The sequence below is a fragment of the Telopea speciosissima genome, chromosome 10 (assembly GCF_018873765.1).
Source record: "Telopea speciosissima isolate NSW1024214 ecotype Mountain lineage chromosome 10, Tspe_v1, whole genome shotgun sequence".
In the NCBI taxonomy this organism is placed as follows: Eukaryota; Viridiplantae; Streptophyta; class Magnoliopsida; order Proteales; family Proteaceae; genus Telopea; species Telopea speciosissima.
Window position 1 is genome coordinate 49,298,397 of NC_057925.1, and position 22,071 is coordinate 49,320,467.

The 22,071-nt window shown below is 48.1% G+C and overlaps 1 pseudogene; it reads left to right on the top strand.

Moving 5' to 3' along the window:
• The first annotated feature begins 10 nt into the window (after positions 1-10).
• LOC122643685 lies at positions 11-14,424 on the top strand (annotated as a pseudogene).
• Positions 14,425-22,071: the final 7,647 nt, after the last annotated feature.

Genomic DNA, 22,071 nt, shown 5'->3' on the forward strand with positions numbered 1-22,071 from the left:
AAATTAAGCCATGGGTCCTCTTCTGGTGCTCCACCACCTCCTCCTCCTCCTTCAGTTATGCCCAAGTTCAATAGCAACATCCTCAGCCTTGTCATTAATGGCGAAGCCGGGTTGCCGAGATAGATGCGGGAACCTCTCAGTTCCCTACCCCTTTGGCTTTGGTGATAAAAACTGTTACAGAAACATAGATTTTGAGGTAATCTGCAACCACACTCATTATAACCCTCCAAAACTTTTCTGGAGCAACTTGGAACTCCTAGATATTTCATTACAAGGCCAACAACGCATACTGGGCCCTGTAAGTGTGGATTGCTACGACTCCCTGGGCAAATCGATTGATCTATACAACCCTTCTTTATATTTGAATTACAACAACAACAGTGCTTTCACCTTCTCTGAAACACACAACAGATTCACAGCTCTAGGTTGTGATACAATAGCACTACTCGTTGGCTCCAGTGGTCTAAGTTTCTCAAGTGGGTGTAGCATGATTTCCGACAACAAAAAGGACTTGATCAATGGTTCCTGCACAGGCATCGGCTGTTGCCAGACCTCCATTCCAAAGGGGTTCAGAAACTTTACCACACTTTTCTACAGCTACAAAAACCATACCTTGGTTTCTGATTTCAATCCTTGCAGCTACGCTTTCGTCGTTGATCTCAACTGGTACAATTTCTCTATATCCCATCTCTTCAATTTCACAACCCTCAATTTAGATGAAACAGGTCATCCACTAGTCCCTATCGTGGTAGATTGGGCCATAGAGAATTCATCTTGTGAAGAAGCTATGAAAGATCTTACTTACGCGTGCGGCAACAACAGCAACTGTTTTGTCTCCAAGAATGGTGTTGGACACAGTTGCAAATGTTCTCGGGGTTACCAAGGGAACCCCTACCTTCCAAACGGATGCCAAGGTAACCTAACTAACTTTTTTGGTATAAACACCCCCAACCTCCCTCAATGAGGGGATGGGGGAATTTTATTCATATTATGCTTGGATTACACATCGGGGGTGGGGGAGATCGATAGACACATCTCCCGAATCCATGGATCAAAATTGGGTCAAACTGTCTTACACGCTATTACTATTTCAGGAGTTCCCCTATGTTTCTATTTTTATGGTCGGAAGTAATACGGGAAGGACTCAACTAATTAATAATATGTACTATAATAATTTCTTGCAGATATAAATGAATGTGTGGATCCAAATACTAATCCTTGCAATAGCACTTGCACCAATCTACCTGGAAGTTACAAATGCTCTTGCCCACCTGGTTATCTAGGAGATGGAAAGAAATATGGCACTGGTTGCACCCCTATTACATTGCGATCAGTTCCGATAATAAGGTTCATTGTAGGTAGGTAATCCACTCTGCATTTTACATATAAGCTTATTATCAAATGTCCTAATCTGGTTTAAAGTTTGGTTGTGCAGGAGCTTCTGTCCTAGGCGGTTTGGGACTGTCTTTTATATTCTGTGGTTCCTTGTGGTTGCATAGAGTATTGAAGAAAAGAAAGAAGAACAAACTCAAACAGGAGTTCTTCGAACGGAATGGTGGTTTATTACTACGACAACAAATTTCTTCAGAACGAGGAGGTAATATCGAGAAAACAAAAATATTTAGTGATGAAGAATTGCAGAAGGCAACCGATACATCCAATATTCACCGGTCAATCAACGATCGCCACGTGTCACAGACGACCCGCCTCATAGCCAAGGGGAACGAACCGGGGTCCAAGGACCACCCAGGCGCGGTCGGGGCGCGGCCTCACCAGGCGCGGCCTCCTCACAGGCGCGGCCTCAGGCGCGGCCTCCTCACAGGCGCGGCCTCATCAGGCGCGGCCTCACCAGGCGCGGCCTCAGGCGCGGCCTCACCAGGCGCGGCCTCAGGCGCGGGCCTCACCAGGCGCGGCCTCAGGCGCGGCCTCACCAGGCGCGGCCTCAGGCGCGGCCTCACCAGGCGCGGCCTCAGGCGCGGCCTCACCAGGCGCGGCCTCGGGGCGCGGCCTCGGCGCGGCCTCACCGAGCGCGGCCTCGGGCGCGGCCTCGGAGCGCGGCCTCACCGGCGCGGCCTCGGCGCGGCCTCACAGGCGTGGCCTCAGGTGCGGCCTCGGGGCGCGGCCTCCTCACAGCCTAACCCACGCGGCCTCACCTAGCCGCAGCATCAGGGGCACCTGTGGGGGCCACCCATCTACGACCCGATCGTATCACTAAGACTCATGTCACTACCAAGACTCTGGACCTTAGAGGTCACGTCATCCAGACGGATTCAAGCACCAAGGACGTTATCACCACACGCGGATATCTATCCACCAAGGATCCTGATGCCACCAGGACACTCCCTCCCGCGGGGAGATGGCCAATCAGGATAGAGCCCCGTTACCCAGGGCCTCTATCCACTCAACGGCACACTCGCCATCAAACTGGGACTCTCCACTCTGCCATACACCGCCATATGCTACTATAAAAGACAAGGTACGCAACCCATCAAAGGGAAGGAAACTCTTACTGAATAATCACTATTCATCTGTTTGCGCCAGGAGATCTAACTTTGGCATCGGAGAGCCCTAGGCCGGGACCACACCGGTTCTCTCTGATCGACCCCTTTGGCCCACTTGCGTGTGACGGCACTCGCAGACCGCTCGACGATTTCTTGACGCAATAGATTGGCGCCGTCTGTGGGAACGACGCTAGCCATTACATCTACTAGCTCGCTTCCATACTCATTCAATGGCACGAAAGAAGACTACCACCACCAACAACGGAGTAAGGAATGGATCACCACCCCCGAGGGCTCTCGCGCAGCCAACAACCAGGACCATGTCCCTCCGGAGGAGGAGATCCCCCTTAATGACCGATTCGTGATCGCCGAGCCCCACAATGACGAGGCCGACCATGTGGTGGTGGAGGTGACATCGACCCCAATGCTCCAGCCCATCGTGGTCGATCAACGACCGCAACGACGATCCTCGATGAACAACGACTCTTGCGAGAATACCTGACGCAGCGTGCGACATCTCACCGTCGGAGGACTTCACCCTCAGCAAGGGTGGAGTCCATACCTCAACAAGAGCCAAACCCTAGGAGATCATCTCCCGGGCGCGAGATCGAGAGACTTGCGCGACAGCAACCCCACTCCGCGCAGGGAGCCTTCCAAGCATCCCAGAGAACAAGAGACCTCTCGCCACGGTCGAACGTGGGAGGACGCCAACACCCGGGCGAGGGTGTCTAGCCCGCAGGATCGATCCGGAGGCGTGTTCGACGGACGACCGGAAGAAGGTCACATACCACGCAGCGGCGGACCCACAGAGAAGAAAGCCCTCACCTTCACGACAGGTTCATCCCAAGATGACCATTCACCATCCCGCCAACACTCAAGGCGGGAGGGGACATCCAGGAGAGAACGTGAACGGGGTCGCAGCGAACGTCCGGCTAGGCGTGGGCGTACACGGGACGAGGAGCTCGATCAAAGACTCCGCGACCTAGATGAGAAGTGGAAGGGTTGAAGAAGAGACCAAAGGCGAGACACACTCCATACCGGGACAACACCCCTTCTCAGCAGAGATCATGTCGTGACACTACCTTCCAGGTTTCGACTACCCACCTTTGAACTCTACAGTGGTACCACCGACCCTAATGACCACATCAACTACTTTAATGGCATGATGACGCTGTATGGGGGTCGAACGTGGTATCTGTCGGGCATTCCCTGCGTCCCTCAAGGGAGCAGCCACATCATGGTTCTCCGGCTACGACCGAGATCTATAGGCTCGTCGCGAGCTATGCGAACAGTTCGTCACCCGCTTCCAAAGCAGCGTCAAGCGTAAGAAGACCACCGTCAATCTCTCGAACGTGGTACGTAACCCTGGGAATCTCTCGGGAGTACGTTGCACGGGTTCACCAAGGAGTCCCTGGAGGTACGAGACTTGGATGACCGGACACGACATGCAGCCCTAGCAGGAGGTATTAGGGACCTGGACTTGATCAAGGACCCGCACGTCATGAGACCAGGACTATGAAAGAGCTTACGGAGCGATGCAACGAGTTTGCAAATATGGCCGAGGTATTACAAGCTAGAACAAAAATAATCGAGGCCAAGCCACAGACAACAAGAGGTCGCACGATGACCGCAAAGAGGGTAAGAGGTCGAGGACAGAGCGCCGACAAGAGAAGAGCGACCGCCCATCTAGGAGGACAGACCGCCGCCCAGAGAGAAGTGAGAGGGCAAGCACCCCCGAGTTCACACCACTTGAACACCACCAGGTCCCGGATACTCATGCGGATCCAAGACCGTGACCTACTCCGTGGCCACGACCCATGCTAGCGGCCCCGAGAAGCGAAACCCTAACAAATATTGTCTCTTCCACAAAGAGAATGGGCACGACACGGAGGAGTGCTATCAATTGAAGAGAGAGATAGAACAACCGGTAAAAGCAGGAAGCTTGAACAAGTATGTGAAGGGGAGACGTGACAACCGCTCGAGGCCAAGGAGATAGAGGTCGCGACGGAGACGAGTGGAACCGAGACGAGAAGAAAGAAGAACGATCGAGAGAGACCGCCGGAAGGGCGGAGAGATGCCACCGAACCTAGTGGCACCAAGGGACCTCCTATCCTCACCATATTTGGAGGACCAGGGCAAGAGTCCACCAGAAAAGCTAAAGCTCATGCCAGGTTCGTGGGAGTGGCAGAGAAGCCCAGCAAGATAGCCAGGACCGAGGCGGTGATCTCCTTCTCGGATGAAGACCTGGAAGGACTAAACTTCCCGCATGAAGATGCCCTGGTAGTACAGTGGAGGTAGCCAATCGACCTGCACACGAGTGCTTGATAGACACGGGCGTCATGACGTACTCTCCTTGGACGCCTATCGACGATTCGGGTTCGGGACGACCAGCTCAAACCAGAGCCCACTTATCTCCATGGATTCTCAGTGCCACCGCCTCCATCGAGAGGTACCATAGAGCTACCCGTCACCTTCGGGGTACACCCTCGACAAGTAACCATCATGGTAAATTTTATGGTAGTCAAGTCCGTGGTGTCCTTCAACGGCCTCTTAGGGCGACCATCACTGACAGCCCTTAGAGGAGTCATATCACCACTTCACCTGAAGATGAAGTTCCCCACCGAGAACGGGGTAGGCGAAGTCCGAGGAGATCAGAAGAAGGCAAGGGAGTGCTACGCCACCTTCATGAAAAAGAATAATGGCAACACCCGTGGAGTGGCACTCTGCCTAGAGAGCATGATCGGTGACCGGAGAGATGAGCGACGAGAGAGAAGGGGAAGGCCAGTGGAAGACCTCATCCCATGGCCACTCAGCCAGGATGACCCCTCCAAGGTCGTTCAGGTCGGCTCACTGCTAAGCAAGGAACAGAAAGAAGAACTTGGACACCTCCTCCAAGCAAACATAGATGTCTTCGCATGGTCAACCTCCGACATGCCAGGAATACCACGTTCCATAGCGGAACACCGACTACACGTCGACCCAACCAGGAAGCCCGTTCAGCGAGCTGGCGTAACTCGCCCTCGACCGACAAGCGGCAATCAAGGAGGAGGTCGAGAAGTTAAGCCGATCAGGGTTCATCGAGAAGGAGAAGTTCCCAACCTGGCTCGCCAACGTGGTCATGGTACCAAAGCCAAATGGGAAGTGGAGGATGTGTGTCGACTACACCGACCTGAACAAGGCATGCCCAAAAGATGAATACCCACTGCCCAGGATCGACCTACTGATCGACGCCACCGCCGGCCATGAGATGCTGAGTTTCATGGACGCCTACTCCGGATACAACCAGATCCTCATGTGTGAGGATGATGAGTCTTACACCGCATTCCGGACTGACAAAGAGAACTACTGTTACCACGTCATGCCGTTCGGGTTAAAGAATGCAGGGGCCACCTATCAGAGGATGGTCAACAAGATGTTCGAGGAGCAGATCGGGCGCAACATGGAGGTATATGTGGATGACATGCTCGTGAAAAGCGTCCACGCCAGCCAACACCTGACTGACCTAGAGGAAGCATTCACAGTACTGAGGAGGAACCAGATGAAGCTAAACCCTGCAAAGTGCGCCTTCGGCGTAACGTCAGGAAAATTCCTGGGGTTCATGGTCTCAGTCCGTGGAATAGAAGCCAACCCATCCAAGATCAAGGCCATCCAAGAGATGGCACCTCCTCGAACGGTCAGAGAGGTGCAGAGGTTGAATGGAAGGGTCGCCGCCCTTTCCAGGTTCGTGTCACGATCAGGTGATAAGTGCTTACCATTCTTCAAAACATTGAAGAACCTCCGAAGCCCTAAGGACTTCACATGGACGGAAGAGTGCCAAAAGGTGTTCGGAGAATTGAAGGAGTACCTAGAGAGCCCACCCTTGCTTGGGCGACCGGAACCTAACGAGGAGTTGCGGCTCTACCTGGCCGCCACCCCTGTCGCGGTCGGCCGCGATTCTTGAAGGAAGAAGACAAAGTCCAGAGGCCGATCTACTACGTCGCCCATGTCTCGATCGATGCAGAGACCAGGTACACTAGGATCGAGAAGGTAGCCTATGCATTGGTAATGGCGGCTAGGAAGCTACGACCATACTTCCAAGCCCATACCATCACAGTCCTCACAGACCTACCCTTGAAGAAGATATTGCACAAGCCGGACGTCTCCGGACGATTGATAGCATGGGCGGTGGAGTTAAGTGAGCATGACATCAGGTTCCAACCAAGAACAGCCATCAAAGGCCAGACTCTTGCAGATTTCATTGCAGAGTGTACCCAATCTGAGATCGAGTCACAAACAGGGGAGCCCGAAGAGAAAGATCACGGATCGTGGGACATGTTCGTGGACGGGTCGAGCAATGCAGCAGGAAGCGGCGCTGGGCTCATATTAACCAGCCCCGAGGGATTTCAGTATCCAATATGCTCTCGGGTTCACCTTCCAAGCATCCAATAATGAAGCGAGTACGAGGCATTACTAGTTGGACTCCGGGTGGCCAAAGCCATCCAAGTCACACACCTATCCACCCGGAGCGACTCCCGGCTCGTGGTGAATCGGTGAATGGAGAGTATGAGGCAAAAGATGAGAGGATGGCATCATACCTAGCACGCGCTCAAGCGTTGATCGAGGGTTTCGAGAAGTTTGAGATGGTTCGAGTTCCCAGGAGGAGAACGCCGCGCCGACGCCCTATCCAGGCTAGCCAATGAGGAACTCCGAAATTTGGCTAGCGCATCTATGTTGAGATCGCATGAGCCAACGCATAAGGAAAAGCGAGTTAATGAGATCACGGAGGGACCTAGCTGGATGGACCCTCTACTCAACTACCTCGAACGATGTCTTACCGAGAAGACAAGGCCGAAGCAAGGAAGATCGGGATGAGAGCTGCAAAGTACACCGTCCTAGACGGGGTACTATACAAGCGGGGGCAACAGCACCACTACTCGGTGCCTAGGACCCAAGGGGCGAGTGCGCCCTAGCCGAAGTCCATGAGGGATATGTGGAAGCCACATGGGGGACGAGCCCTAGCCTACAAAATCCTCCGCCAGGGGACTATACTCGGCCTCGAATGCAAGAGGAGGCCATCCAATATGCCAAGAAGTGCGAGCAATGTCGGTTGTTCGCCCCGATCCATCTACCCGCCACCAAGTCGACATCAATCCTCAACCCCATACCTTTTGCCATGTGGGGACTAGACATCTTAGGCAACTTCACGCAGCACCAGGAAACGAAGAGTACCTGGTCGTCGCGATCGACTACTTCACCAAGTGGGTTGAAGCTAAACCCTTGGCCAAGATAACAGAGACAGAGATGGAGAAGTTCGTCGCGACGGCGTCATCTACGAGGTTCGGGGTACCACGGATCCTCGTCTCAGACAATGGAAAACAATTCAACAACCCCAAATTCCAAGCATTCTGTCACCGCTACAACATCGACTATCGGCCTGTGTCGGTAGCATACCCACAGGCCAATGGTCAGGTGGAGGTCACCAACAGAACGCTATTGGAAGGAGTCAAGAAAAGGCTAGAAGGAGCCAAAGGCAAATGGGTAGAAGAGCTACCAAGCGTCCTGTGGGCATACCGAACTACAGTACGGACGCCCACAGGAGAAAGCCCATTCCGCCTAGCATATGGCACTGAAGCATTGGCGCCGGTAGAGGTCGGCGCCATGTCCCATAGGGTCTCGCACTTCAATGAACGCACCTATGTCGACGGATCGCGGCGAACCTGGACTTTATAGATGAGGTCCGAGAGAGAGCACTACTAAGGAACGTCGCCTACAGCAAGAACTGCCAGTACTATAACGCCAGGGTCAAGGAAAGGCTATTCCACCAGGGCGATTTAGTACTACGGAGGGCAAGTGCATCGCAGCCACAGAAGGCGGGGAAGCTGTCACCCAACTGGGAAGGACCCTACATAGTCTCCAAGCAGATACGCCCAGGGACTTACCGCTTGAAGACTCCAGGGGGCAAGAAGGTAGACCGCACTGGAACTCGAACATCGAAGAAGTACTACCAAGTAGAGGCATAAGCAAGTAGGGGTAGTGATACAGAATCGATGGATAGGAGTAGCGATGAGCGACATCAAGGGCAATGTGAATTTCATCAAAATAAAGAAATGTTGCAAGAATACTTGTCTTCTCCTACCACTCAATCGAATCACGGCCACTACACTAAGGCGGTATGCCAACATCGAGGCTTCGTGCCTAAGGCGGTATGCCAACACTGAGGCTTCGTGCCTAAGGCGGTATGCCAACACTGAGGCTTCGTGCCTAAGGCGGTATGCCAACACTGAGGCTTCGTGCCTAAGGCGGTATGCCAACATCGAGGCTTCATGCCTAAGGCGGTATGCCAACACTGAGGCTTCGTGCCTAAGGCGGTATGCCAACACTGAGGCTTCGTGCCTAAGGCGGTATGCCAACATCGAGGCTTCGTGCCTAAGGCGGTATGCCAACACTGAGGCTTCGTGCCTAAGGCGGTATGCCAACACTGAGGCTTCGTGCCTAAGGCGGTATGCCAACATCGAGGCTTCGTGCCTAAGGCGGTATGCCAACACTGAGGCTTCGTGCCTAAGGCGGTATGCCAACATCGAGGCTTCGTGCCTAAGGCGGTATGCCAACACTGAGGCTTCGTGCCTAAGGCGGTATGCCAACATCGAGGCTTCGTGCCTAAGGCGGTATGCCAACACTGAGGCTTCGTGCCTAAGGCGGTATGCCAACATCGAGGCTTCGTGCCTAAGGCGGTATGCCAACATCGAGGCTTCGTGCCTAAGGCGGTATGCCAACATCGAGGCTTCGTGCCTAAGGCAACATGCCAACGCTGAGGCTCCAAGCCTAAGGCAACATGCCAACACTGAGGCTTCATGCCTAAGGCGACATGCCAACACCGAGGCTCCAAGCCTAAGGCGCCATGCCACCATTGAGGCTCTACGCCTAAGCCGCTAACTATCAAGGGTCAAAGAGCATCAACGTGCAAATAATCACCAAGAGACAAGGCAATCAAAGAAAAGCAAAAGCGATCACATAGAAAAGTCATAGTAGTTACAACTCAAGTTCAAAAAAGGAAAAAGGTTGAGACGTCTACAGGATCGGGACGACCGTAAGGTCAAGGGATCACGAGTGATGGGTCACCTCCGACCCACTGGAGACATCATGTCCGCCTCGGGAGGACGCACAGCACACCCCCTCATGCGGGCAGCCTCCACCTCGACACGGAGCGCTCTCCACCACAGCTACACCGGAAGCGCGCGAAGCAAACTCGAGAGAACCCCAAGACGAGAAGTCATAGTCGGGGTCACCTCCAGGACACAAGCGGCTAAGTCCCGGACCCCTCCCTCATAGGCGGGCTGAAGTGCACCGATCTGTCGAGAACGCAGAGGATGCCTGGAACTCAGCCACGGCTCGCTCACTGCAGACGCCGACTCCACCTCATGCCTTCCCCTCAATGAATGAAGCTCCTCCTCCAAAGCCGAACCCTAGCCGAGCTCTCGGCCGCACCAGAAGTCACACGCAGCTCCTCGGACACCTCCAGGAGCTTCCCGACGCCACAAACAAGTTCCCGACACCCTGCGCGTCGTGCCTCGGCCCTCTCACGGGCATCGACCTGACCTGGAGCTCCCTCTCCATGTCACGCAAGGTGCACTGCATCTGCAGCGTCACGAGAAGCGTGACCCTCCGGTCGAAGCACCGCCTCGGAAGACGGTGATGGACCTACAATCAACATGGCAAGCGATAAAATGAGGTAAAAATAAATGGAGCAATGGACATGAGGAGACAAGAAAGGAATAACTCACGAAGCCATGTCATGGTAGAGGGTCCGAGCGGACAAGCATCACTAAGCCTCTGCAAGGCCATCCTCGCGGTAGGAGCCGCCCCGTCCACCCACTCCGCGACACGCCGCCTCGGCCAAGGTCGAGCCCTCCGGCACGCCCAAGGTGATCACCGGGGACTCACCCGCGTGGGAAGATCTGGCAGCACCGCCGAGGAACCCACACCTTTCCCCTTGGAAAGGGGCACATACAGAAGATCCAGAAGGAACAGCAGAGGGGGACAGAGGCACAGAGCCGGGGACGCCATCGTCACCAGGAGAAGTACGGGGAAGGAGGACCCGCACGCCAGAGCTCGTCACGCGGGCATGTCTGGTCCACCCTTCCGCTTCGCTCCAACAACCACAGCGCAGAAGCACCACTAACATCGGTCACCCAGCAGATGGACCACCCCGGGAAGTCAGCTTGCCTTCCTCCGCAGTGCCACGGAGCAAACCGAAATCCGGACGCGTATCCACTGCATAGATCGACCAACCAATCAGATAACATATACATTCAAATACCAACATGCCAATCAAGTACAAAAGACAATGCTCTTACCAAGACTCAGCTTCCAGAGAGACAGGAAGGCCTCCGAGTCCAACTCCTGGACGTGGAACGGATCGCGACCCAGGCACAGCTTGAGGGAGTCACCCTCAAAATCACTCAGCTCAAGCCCCTGATTGACCCTCTTGAGGTCAATAACTTCCCTAACAGTCCGTAGTGAGCATCGGGGGACCGTGGCAAAAAAGAAGCGATCCCTCCAATACTTCACGTTGCTAGTGATCCCCAGTAAGAAGCTCCACAGAGGCATAGGGCCCCTTGAGCACGCGGCGGGCAAAGTGATAACATTCATGGTTCCCCTTCTTCAACGAGATAAAAGTGGGAGAACAGGGGAACCGTGGCGTAAGCCCAGGCGGCGAAGAAGACATAAAAACCCAAGATCACCCTCAAGAGTTGGGCAACACTTGCCCAGGGGTGAGGTGCCAATGCTCTAACACCAACTCGACAAAGCGAGGGATAGGAAGGCGAAGGCCCTGGAGGAAAAATGAACGGTAGAGGCAGATCTCCCCCGCGCGATGAGAGAAAGCATACTCGCTAGGCCCAGGAGCACGCAACATGACCTCGGCAGGAATATGAAACTCCTCACGGAGGGAAACCAAGTCAGAGGATGACAAGATGCTAGCAACAGGGCCTAACCTATCAGCACGACCAGCAGCTGGGGATGGCGCCCCAGAGGGCTGACGATCCCTACGGGGACCGGAGACACTAGAGGGTCCCACTCGTCCATCGTATCACTAGGGGAGGTATAGAGGAGGGAGTACCCACGTAAGAAGAAGCGATCCGGGAACACACTCGAAGATCCAACCCCATCAAGCAGGCCAAGGTCACCCGGGAACGACATGAAGGACAAGAGGGGAACGAACTACTTACTCAAGAAAGCGATCTCCCCGAAACTGGCAAGAAAAAGGAAAGGAATGTCACCTGCAAGATATAAACAGCAGATCCATCACATACAAGAAGAAGAACAGGGACGAAGAGCGAAGGTCCATCACACCCACACCGCGGCCACCATAGGCGCGGCATCCCGGCAAGGCGCGGGACACAGGCGCAGCCAGGCGCGGCCAGCAGGGCGCAGCCTCACCGCGGCCACGCCCCAGGTGCAGCTTCACCGCGGCCACGCCCCAGGCGCGGCCTCACCGCGGCCACGCCAAAGGCGCGGCCTCACCGCGGCCACGCCCGCGCAGGCGCCGCCTCACCGCGGGCCACGCTGCAGGGCGCGGCTCACGCGGCCACACCCACCCGGGCGCAGCCTCACCGCGGCCACGCCAGGCGCGGCCTCACCGCGGCCACACCCCGAGGAGACACCCTACAAAAAAAAAAAAAAAAAAAAAAAAAAAAAAGAGGGTGGGGATCGATTTACCTCGAGAAAAAAGGTGACCGCGCGAAAGGACAAGCACACGGCGATGACGGCAGCCACACCAAGAGAGCACAACCCAAACACAAGGGCCCAAAAGCAACAAAGTGTATACTAGTGGAGGTGACCCAAAAACAAACACATGGTGGGCACCAAAGAGAGGACAAAAGGCAAAAAGGGGGAATTAAAGGAGAAGGGGAGACAAAAAGTAAGAAAGAGAAATGAGAAGTGAAAGAAGAAGGGAGAGGAAGGAACATATACCCACAAAAAACAAAAAGAAAAAGTGTAGGAGGTAAGGTTTGAACCCCTAACCTCTCCTACCTCATTAGTGGATTTACGGGCAAACCCCACAGGAAAGTTTATTCGCAGCGGACCCCTCACTATGCAAAGACACCTACTCTCTGGGACATCCTATCCCAAGAGAGTGGGGGGCAAATGATACATCCAATATTCACCGGTCAATCAACGATCGCCACGTGTCACAGACGACCCGCCTCATAGCCAAGGGGAACGAACCGGGGTCCAAGGACCACCCAGGCGCGGTCGGGGCGCGGCCTCACCAGGCGCGGCCTCCTCACAGCGCGGCCTCGGGCGCGGCCTCCTCACAGCGCGCCTCATCAGCGCGCCTCACCGGCGCGGCCTCAGCGCGCCTCACCAGCGCGGCCTCGGCGCGGCCTCATCAGCGCGGCCTCACCAGGCGCGGCCTCGGCGCGGCCTCACCAGCGGCCTCACCAGCGCGGCCTCGGGCGCGGCCTCGGGCGCGGCCTCCTCACGGCCCTAACCCACGCGGCCTCACCTAGCGCGGCAGATCGGGGCACTGTGGGGGCCACCCATCTACGACCCGATCGTATCACTAAGACTCATGTCACTACCAAGACTCGGACCTTAGAGGTCACGTCATCCAGACGGATTCAAGCACCAAGGACGTTATCACCACACGCGGATATCTATCCACCAAGGATCCTGATGCCACCAGGACACTCCCTCCCGCGGGGAGATGGCCAATCAGGATAGAGCCCCGTTACCCAGGGCCTCTATCCACTCAACGGCACACTCGCCATCAAACTGGGACTCTCCACACTGCCATACACCGCCATATGCTACTATAAAAGACAAGGTACGCAACCCATCAAGGGAAGGAAACTCTTACTGAATAATCACTATTCATCTGTTTGCGCCAGGAGATCTAACTTTGGCATCGGAGAGCCCTAGGCCGGGACCACACCGGTTCTCTCTGATCGACCCCTTTGGTCCACTTGCAGGTGACGGCACTCGCAGGACCGCTCGACGATTTCTTGACGCAACAGCAACCGACAATTATAATGAAAACCGAATTCTGGGTCAGGGAGGGCAAGGTACTGTTTATAAAGGTATGCTTTCAGATGGAAAAATTGTAGCAATTAAGAAACCTAACAGCAAAGGGGTTCATCATGATCATCAAGGCCGAATTGAACAGTTCATTAATGAGATTGTAATTCTTTCCCAAATCAACCACAGGAATGTGGTTAAATTGTTTGGATGTTGTTTGGAGACGGAAGTTCCTCTGTTAGTTTACGAGTTCATCTCCAATGGAACTCTTTCCAGCCTCATCCATGATAAAAGTGGTGATCATGACTTCTCCTTTACATGGGATACCCGCTTGAGAATTGCTATAGAAGTTGCAGGAGCACTCGCACATTTACACTCAGGAGTTTCCATACCGATCTATCATAGAGATATCAAGTCTTCCAACATACTCTTAGATGATAAATATAGAGCCAAAGTGTCAGATTTTGGGATTTCAAGGTCAGTGCCAATTGAGAAAACTCACTTAACTACATTAGTTCAAGGGACATTTGGGTATTTAGATCCAGAGTATTTCCAATCAAGCCAATTTACAGAGAAAAGTGATGTTTATAGCTTTGGAGTGGTACTTGTGGAGTTATTAACAGGGGCAAAACCTATTTCTTCAACTAGATCAGAAGATGAGAAAAGCCTAGTTGCCCACTTTATCTGTTCAATGGAGGAGGGGAATAGCTTCTTTGATGTCCTTGATGCTCAAGTTAAAGAAGAGGGAAAAGAAGAGGACCTTAAGGCAGTTGCTGTACTTGCAAATAGGTGCTTGAACATGAATGGCAGGAACAGGCCCACAATGAGAGAAGTTGCAACGGAGCTTGAGAGACTGAGAGCTTCTCCATCAGAGAATTTGCTTGTCCAAGAAATTGAATAAGATGATGATGACCATGGAGACTAATGCTACAATTCCATTAGGTTACCATCCATTACTTCTTAATCCATAATCTTATTAGTTTTTTTATGTCAAGAACAAGAATTATATTTGTCTTCCTTGCTTTTGTGCTATGTAATTTGTCATTATAGGAATATTTTAGACATATAAATCATGTTGCGTTTGATGTTCTTCTTCCCTTATTCTCTCTTATAATATTTATTGTTTATAGCAGTTACAGAAGACAAGTAATTGTACAACAAAAACTCTTTTTGCAAATCAAAAGAGTTTAACTTGGCTGTGAATTGTTCTTGGAGATGACTGTTGCAACTTTGGTGTGTCTATCAATTGGGGAAGATGAGTTGTAGGTATCGCAGAGGAGATGTGTTCCCTTTTTTCCTTTATTTCAAACCCTAAATGATTTGGGGAAGATGAGGGCAATTTGGTCAATTTCCTTTTTAATTCTAACGTTCGTTAGTCCCAAGTTAACCGGATGGGTATATTTGTTAACTTTTTACAAAAGTAAGGGGCATGCATAATTTTCCAAAATTGACTGGTGTTTTTGTAATTATGTAATACCTCAGGGGAGATACGTGAAAATTTCCCATATCAATTAGATACAACAAAAAAATGACAAAAAAGGAAGGAAGAAAGAACGTCACCCAGTCGTGTACTGCGACGTATATCTACGTCTAGACACAGTGGTGTGTAAAATGACCGCCTTAGAATATTATTGACAACCCTACAAAAAAAAAAAAAGTGGTTTTCTTCAAAGTTGTTTCAACCCAGTAGTAGATGGTCGATAGGTACGAGTTATGGCAATGAGATTTATTCGAATCTGCATAGGTTCTTGCTTGCTATTGTTTGACTTGTTTAAACTAGTAGAAGTGCTAGCTGCACTATTGATACTGGATAGGCATTTTTGGGTCACACTTGAGAGTTACTTGACAGGCTTTTGGGGTGATACTTCCATAATTAATCAATTGTTCTGTTCTCAAGGTCCCTCAGATTCCTCTGTGAACCCACCGCAGCCCATGTGGTCTCAGAATCATTAATTTTTTCAACTACAAAACCAGTTTCTATGATCTACTTCTGAATTTGGATTCCATTGCTCAACCTCCAAGACTACAAACTTCTTATTTTTAACTACCATTTCCCATACAGATGTGGATGTGGGGTAGAGAAAGAGAGAGACTGAGCACCACCAATTTTTTTAAGATAGTTCACAATGGGGAAATAACACCGATATACTATATCCCTAAAAAGAGTGAAAAAATCTAGAGAACCCAGGCAATATACAACATAAATAATTTTGGAAAATTCCATCAAATAATCCAAGTGTATATATATATATATAGGTAAAATGTTCTTAGCGCCAGGGGCGCAGGCTGCACTTAGACACATGGGGGTGGGCAAAATGATCGCTCTGCCCCCACTAAATGGCTGAAATGACTGCCCCAGATCGGTTGTATTGGTTTGTATCGAGCCAATTCTAGTAAAAAATTAACTTTTTGATTGTATTGACTGATTCGTATTGGTATAGTATTAATATCGATCACTGTCGATATCGACATATATCGACGGATAAGATACCAATACCTAAATCCATAGGAACTGTGGAAATTCTATATCAATTTACAGCATCCAAACATGTATCGAATGTACACACAGGCATCTTGCACAAATCCCGTGTTCTTGCGAAAAAAAAATAGCTTAAAACAGTCATCAATTTAATTATTTGAAGATAAAAAATAATCTGGGAGTAGGAGGGGGTGGGGGTATCATAAGGAATATGGAGGGAAGGGTTATTGCTGCCTTTGCAAACTTCTATGGTGAATGCACTAATTTCATTGTTGAGCTAAGGGCGCTAAGAGATGGTCTTAAGCTCTATGAGAGTATGGGAATTAAGGATTTTCATGTTAATTCAGATTCGGCGGCAACTGTTTTGTGCATTGCGAAAAGAAAATGCGGATTTTGGAAAGGTTGGTACTGGTTTCAAGTAGTTTTGGGGCTAATTGACTCTCTTAAACCTATGATTTCTTTCATATACCGTGAAGGGAATAGGACTACGGATTTTCTGGCTAATTTGGTTTGTGATTCAAAGAGGGATACGGTTTTTCACGGAGAATCTAGCTTACCTCAGGATCGTCAAAGGATTTCTCGCGAGGATGCAAGTGGTCTTCCAGTTTTAAGATTATAAATTTGTATCTGTTTGGGTTTGGTTGTGAGCTCTTTCTTTGAGTGTTTCTGTGCTAGTGTTTTCGCTTGGGCTTGGGGTTAGGTGGGAATGTCCCTCCCCCCCCCCCCCCTTGTATTTGTTATAATTATTGTTTTACTTTAATAAAATCGTAGGCACTGGCCCGGATCCCAGATAATATTTAGGTTAAAAAATACAAACAAAAACTAAAAACAAAAAATTATAGATTTTATTATGGGGAAAGTTTTCATACACGACTGTGTAAACCGTGTATGTGAGAGGGTGAGAGCTTCAAGGCATTAATTAATGGATGGGGGTTTATAACTTTTCCAACTCTTTGTGAGAGGGGACACGACCGTGCATGCTTAGAGGCCATGTATGAAAACTTCCCCCTTTTATTATTAAAAGTAAAATGAGAGAAATAAAAGAAAAGAGAGCCGGCAACAAAAGGTCCTCATCAGTCCTTATACACCAAAACAAAGCTGAATATTTACTTTTGAGAAAAATTATACCTACTTGAACCTCTAAGGTCCTTAACTATACAATCAGAGATCACATTTATCTAAACTTCGAGTCAGAAGGCAAAAGTTGGTCAATAGTTCAATTTACAGTTAAGTATAATTTAAGATGGCTCCATTATCTTTCCTTTAATACTTTAGTGCGTGCTCAAATCAAAATAAGACTCGTAATACTACCTAATTGTGTGTGGCGTGCGATTCCTATGTCTAGATATAGGGTCGTTCGAAATGACCACAGTTTTTGGATCAATAACCACGGAAAAAACCGCAGCTAAAAAACTCATATTTTATAGTACTGCCTCATTCTATAGAAAAACAGAAATCCCTAAGGATGCGGTAGTCATTTCACATGGCCTTGTATCTAAGCACAAGAACCACGCACTGCATGCAATCAGGTAGTATTCTCTTTTTCTTTATTATATTAATATATAAGGGAAAGGCCCTTTACCACCCAAAAAAGAAAAATGGAAAAAACTAATCAATGGTAGTTGCCTTATAGGGTTACAAATCAACAGGTTCTCACTTAAATTTTAGGGTAATCTGATATCGTTTCTTTAAATTTGAGATTAAGAAATTAAAAACCAATAATTAATACCACCCACAATCCTATGCTTAGGGATATGATTTTATTTCTAACTCTAGAAATTCATGGCCCTGGAGGACCCTATACTTGGTGAACTTTGTATAATATTGAAAGGGACAAAAAATAAAAGGTGTGAAGTTCTTTTTTTGTTTGGTAAAAGGTGTGAAGTTCTAAATACACCTATAGAGGTGTCATTTAGACACTCCCTTATGTAAAGCATCTGTTTTCTCTCTCTCTCTTCCTCATACATATTGACAGGTTAAAAAAAACAAAGAAGTTGGTAGTCTTGGAGTCTGAGCAATAGAATCCAAAATTGGAAGTAGAAACTAGTCTTGTAGTTGAGGAAATTAATGATTTTGAGACTACATGGGCTTGGGGTTCACAGAGGAATCTAAGGGACCTTGTCTCAACGATAGAATCCAAAATTAGAAGTAGAAACTGGTCTTGTAGTTGAGGAAATTAATGACTCTGAGACCTCACATGGGTTTGGGGTTCATAGAAGAATCTAAAAGACCTTGTCTGAGCAATGGAATCCAAATTTGGATGTAGAAACTAGAAACTGGTATTGTAATTGAGCCCCTGAGACAAACATGGGCTCTGGATTCACAGAGGAATCTGAGGGACTTGAGCAAAGTTGATTAATTATGGAAGTATGACCCCAAAAGCCTGTTCGTAATCTAGGATCAAATCGATCGATTTTAATGCTCTTTTGGAATTTTCAAACAAATTGGAATTTGGATCGGTCCACGCTGATTCTGATCCAGCCTGGATCAAACCCAGAATCAGTGTTTTAATGCCCTTTAGGATTTTCTGTAAAAGAATTGAACAAGCTAGATCGATCGAAATTGGGATCCGAATGGCTGATCTGATTGCTCGGATTTCGATTCTTGAAACGTTGGCTCATATAAGGTCTGGGAGGCAAAGCCTTATCAACCCCCTATTGGGGTTGGAAAAACAACATTTCTAACTTTCTCTTTACGATTTGAACAACACACAAAAACGACATGTGCAATATCAACAAAACACAAAAGAAAACAAAAACATAACACAAAGAAGAGACAAGAGATTTATGCAGTTTGGCAAAACCGCTTACATCCACGGAGTGTGATCCAATTTCTACTCTGAATTAAGAAAAGAGAAAATAGTATAACCCTTGCGATTCGACACCCAAACTCCATGTAAGTAAAATAATCCTCTCCAATTCCCTAAAAGTGTGCAATGCGGCAGTGCCAGGTGGAGATGTCGACACCTGGTAGCTCAAACATCCAATGATGCTGAGCTTGAGAAGAAAAAAAAACAGAAGTCAATGAGCTCGGACCGTTGGATGTCCGAGTTGCCAGGTGTCAACATCTCCAGCTGGCACTGCCACACTGCACACTTTTAGGAATTGGAGAGGATTATAATCCCCCCATGTACACCCTTCTCTCATCTTCCATTCACTCTACATCTTCACATTGGCTCCTTGCTTAATCCTTATACACATGTACGTTGCACCCATATTGTACCTCTTGGACTCTCATTTGGATCTTCACATCTTAGCTCTTATCTTGGATCAACACTACTTTCTTTGGTCGACACCTCTCTTCTTTTGTAGGACTCCTCTACCTTGTGGAGCAAGATTCATTTTCTCTCTCCTTAGAGAAGATCCACTAACTCTCTCTTCTCTACCTTGTTTAATGTCTTAAATCACCAACCCACTTCCACTCCCTTGCAAGACCCAATCTTGTTGAAGACTTCATTCTTCCATTTACTTGGAAGACTCCACTTTCTTGAAGATTTCAACTCTTTAAAAAACCCCAACACTTGAAAGGCTCTACCTCATCCACTGTCTTGGAAAACCCAACCTTGTTAAAGATTCCACCTTTCCACTTACTTAGAAGACTCAACATTGTGAAGGATCCACTCTTTCTCTTTCTTCTCCATTAGCTCATTTCCTTTCTCTTCATTTCTTCAGGTAGGAATTTAATTCTTTTAAGGCCCGGTTAAGGCTCAATTAAGAGTTAAATAGACCCACAACCCAATTAAGGCCTGATATTAGTACCCGATTAAAGCCTGACCGAGCCAGTCCTGGCCTGACCCTAATACTAATAGTTGGACATGGTGCAGCCTGCACAATTGGTGAGGCCCCGCTAGGCCCGACCCGTTGACATCCCTTACTAGAGGGAAAAAATACTTTTTTGCAAGCTTCCCTCATGAATATGATCCTCGTGCCCCACAACCTCCATGCAGCTGCGCTGCTTCAAGTGGGTCATCAAACTTAAACTTCTCTGCAATCTTACTGCAACCAATCAAAACCCAAGCGGACACGAATTTACAAATGATAACTGTCCATGGCTCTACAACAGAGCAACCGGCGGTGATCGTTGCAAATCCACCCAACAGCCCATTACGGACTTCGATAACATCCTAGTGACCCGTCATCAGACGTTTCCAAACAAGTAGTGAGCGTACCTGTACAACCTTATGGTGAAATAGATGACCCCTGAACTGAACATGTTTCCATTGCAGAAGAGAGAGAGAGAGAATTGAGAAAGGTTTGGTTACTCTTTCTCACAGGACCTTTGGCATGTGGGTTGCAAATGATGGGGTGGGCCTACATTGGGAGGAAGAAGGGGAGGTGGGGCAAGATTGAAGCCTACATTTACTAGCTATATATATATATATATATATATATATATATATATATATATATTAGTGTGATGGATATGCAATGTTCATCTATGTATGGATAAGATGTTTGACATGGAATCTACCCCCGACTAGAGTGAATATCATTATAGAGTTATCCTATTATGATTGAACGAAATTTTGAGCTCAATGATAGTTTTGTAAAGAGGTTACAAGTGTGTTTAAATATTATTATTTGTTTAATAATTATATTTGGTTGTTTTTTCAAAATTTTTATGCCCAATCAATGGTCGAGATTCTTTGACATACTAGCAATCCAATCCAAACTTTAGAACTTGATACTTTTTAATTTCTCTTTGTTTTATTCTCAAAACCTTTTTTAAGACGGGTAAAAAAGGATTTTCAAAAATAATTTGAAAGTGTGATCGTCATGCATTCGTGCATATTTTTTTAATATACATGTGAAATGACACTCTTACCCTCATTAGAAAGAATTGTATTATCATATTAGAAGTGGAAAAAAAAAAATTTTAAAAATAAAATTACAAATTATTTGAGAGTTAAGTGATGTCAATAAGAAAATTCCTATATTAAAAGGGCAAAAAATACAAGGTTGCAAAAATTTTTCACCAAACTTAATAACAAGATTTTCGCTTATTAAAAAGGGCAAAAGGATTATGCTGAGTTTATAGTAGAGAAAAACCACACAGAAAAAAATTATCCTTTCTAGGAAAAAATGTTTAGAATCAAATGTAAAAGCTTGAACCATGCTTAATTAGGAATTCATCACTCTTTCACTATGTATTGTTTTTTTCTAAAATTAGATCATCAAATTTTTTTTCCAGTTTTGTGGTTGGAGTTTTTTTTTTTTTTTTTTGGGCTAACTTGTAGTTGGAGTTCTTTATAACCAAATGGTGGAAGACATACTGACCAATTGGAATTTCCATAGAAGTTTAGAGTATTTCTTTGCTATTTGGTCATTTCTTGGGGCCTAGATATTCATATTTTGTGAGTGCTAATGCATGGTTAAATTATCTTGGCAATCCTTTGGTCTTAATCTGAGCCAAATGGTTCAAACCGGAACGATTAGATCTTTTCACATATCCATTAATTGCTGCTCAAAGGGAAATTAGTTTATCCCACACTTCCACCTTCAAGATCAACACACAATGAGAAAAACACCTCAAATTCTTACACTCTATAAACCCTTAAAAATGGAAGCACGATAGTTCAGTCAAACACAAAGAATGATCAGGGAGGAGAACCACTCTCGTATCTTAACCATGGATTGAGGTATCGGATCGGCACGGTATAGATTAGGGATGCAAGTTTGGCCTATCGGCCAGGGCCTGCCCTAAGCCCGAAAAAGGCCTGGGCTGAGATATCTTGACCCTGAGGACGGGTCAAGGCTGGAAATTTCTAACCCTGAGTTAGGGTCGGATCAGGGTTGAGACCTCAGGATGAGCCTGGCCCAGTCCGATCCGACCCTATTTTAAGTTATACTATAAAATATGTATTGATATAGTATATATATATATATATTATAAACTTTAAATGTCACCCACATTTTGCTATATATTATATTATTTTTTAGCTAGGTTTCTCACTCTTGTCAGAAAATCCATTTGTGTATAGGTATTCTCTCAAAGGCACTTTTCTGCTGCCAATAGGAAGAAATTCTTTATGATGTAAATCGATAAATTCTTTCTCTTATTAATATAATTTCACCATTTTCCAAAAAAATCCCA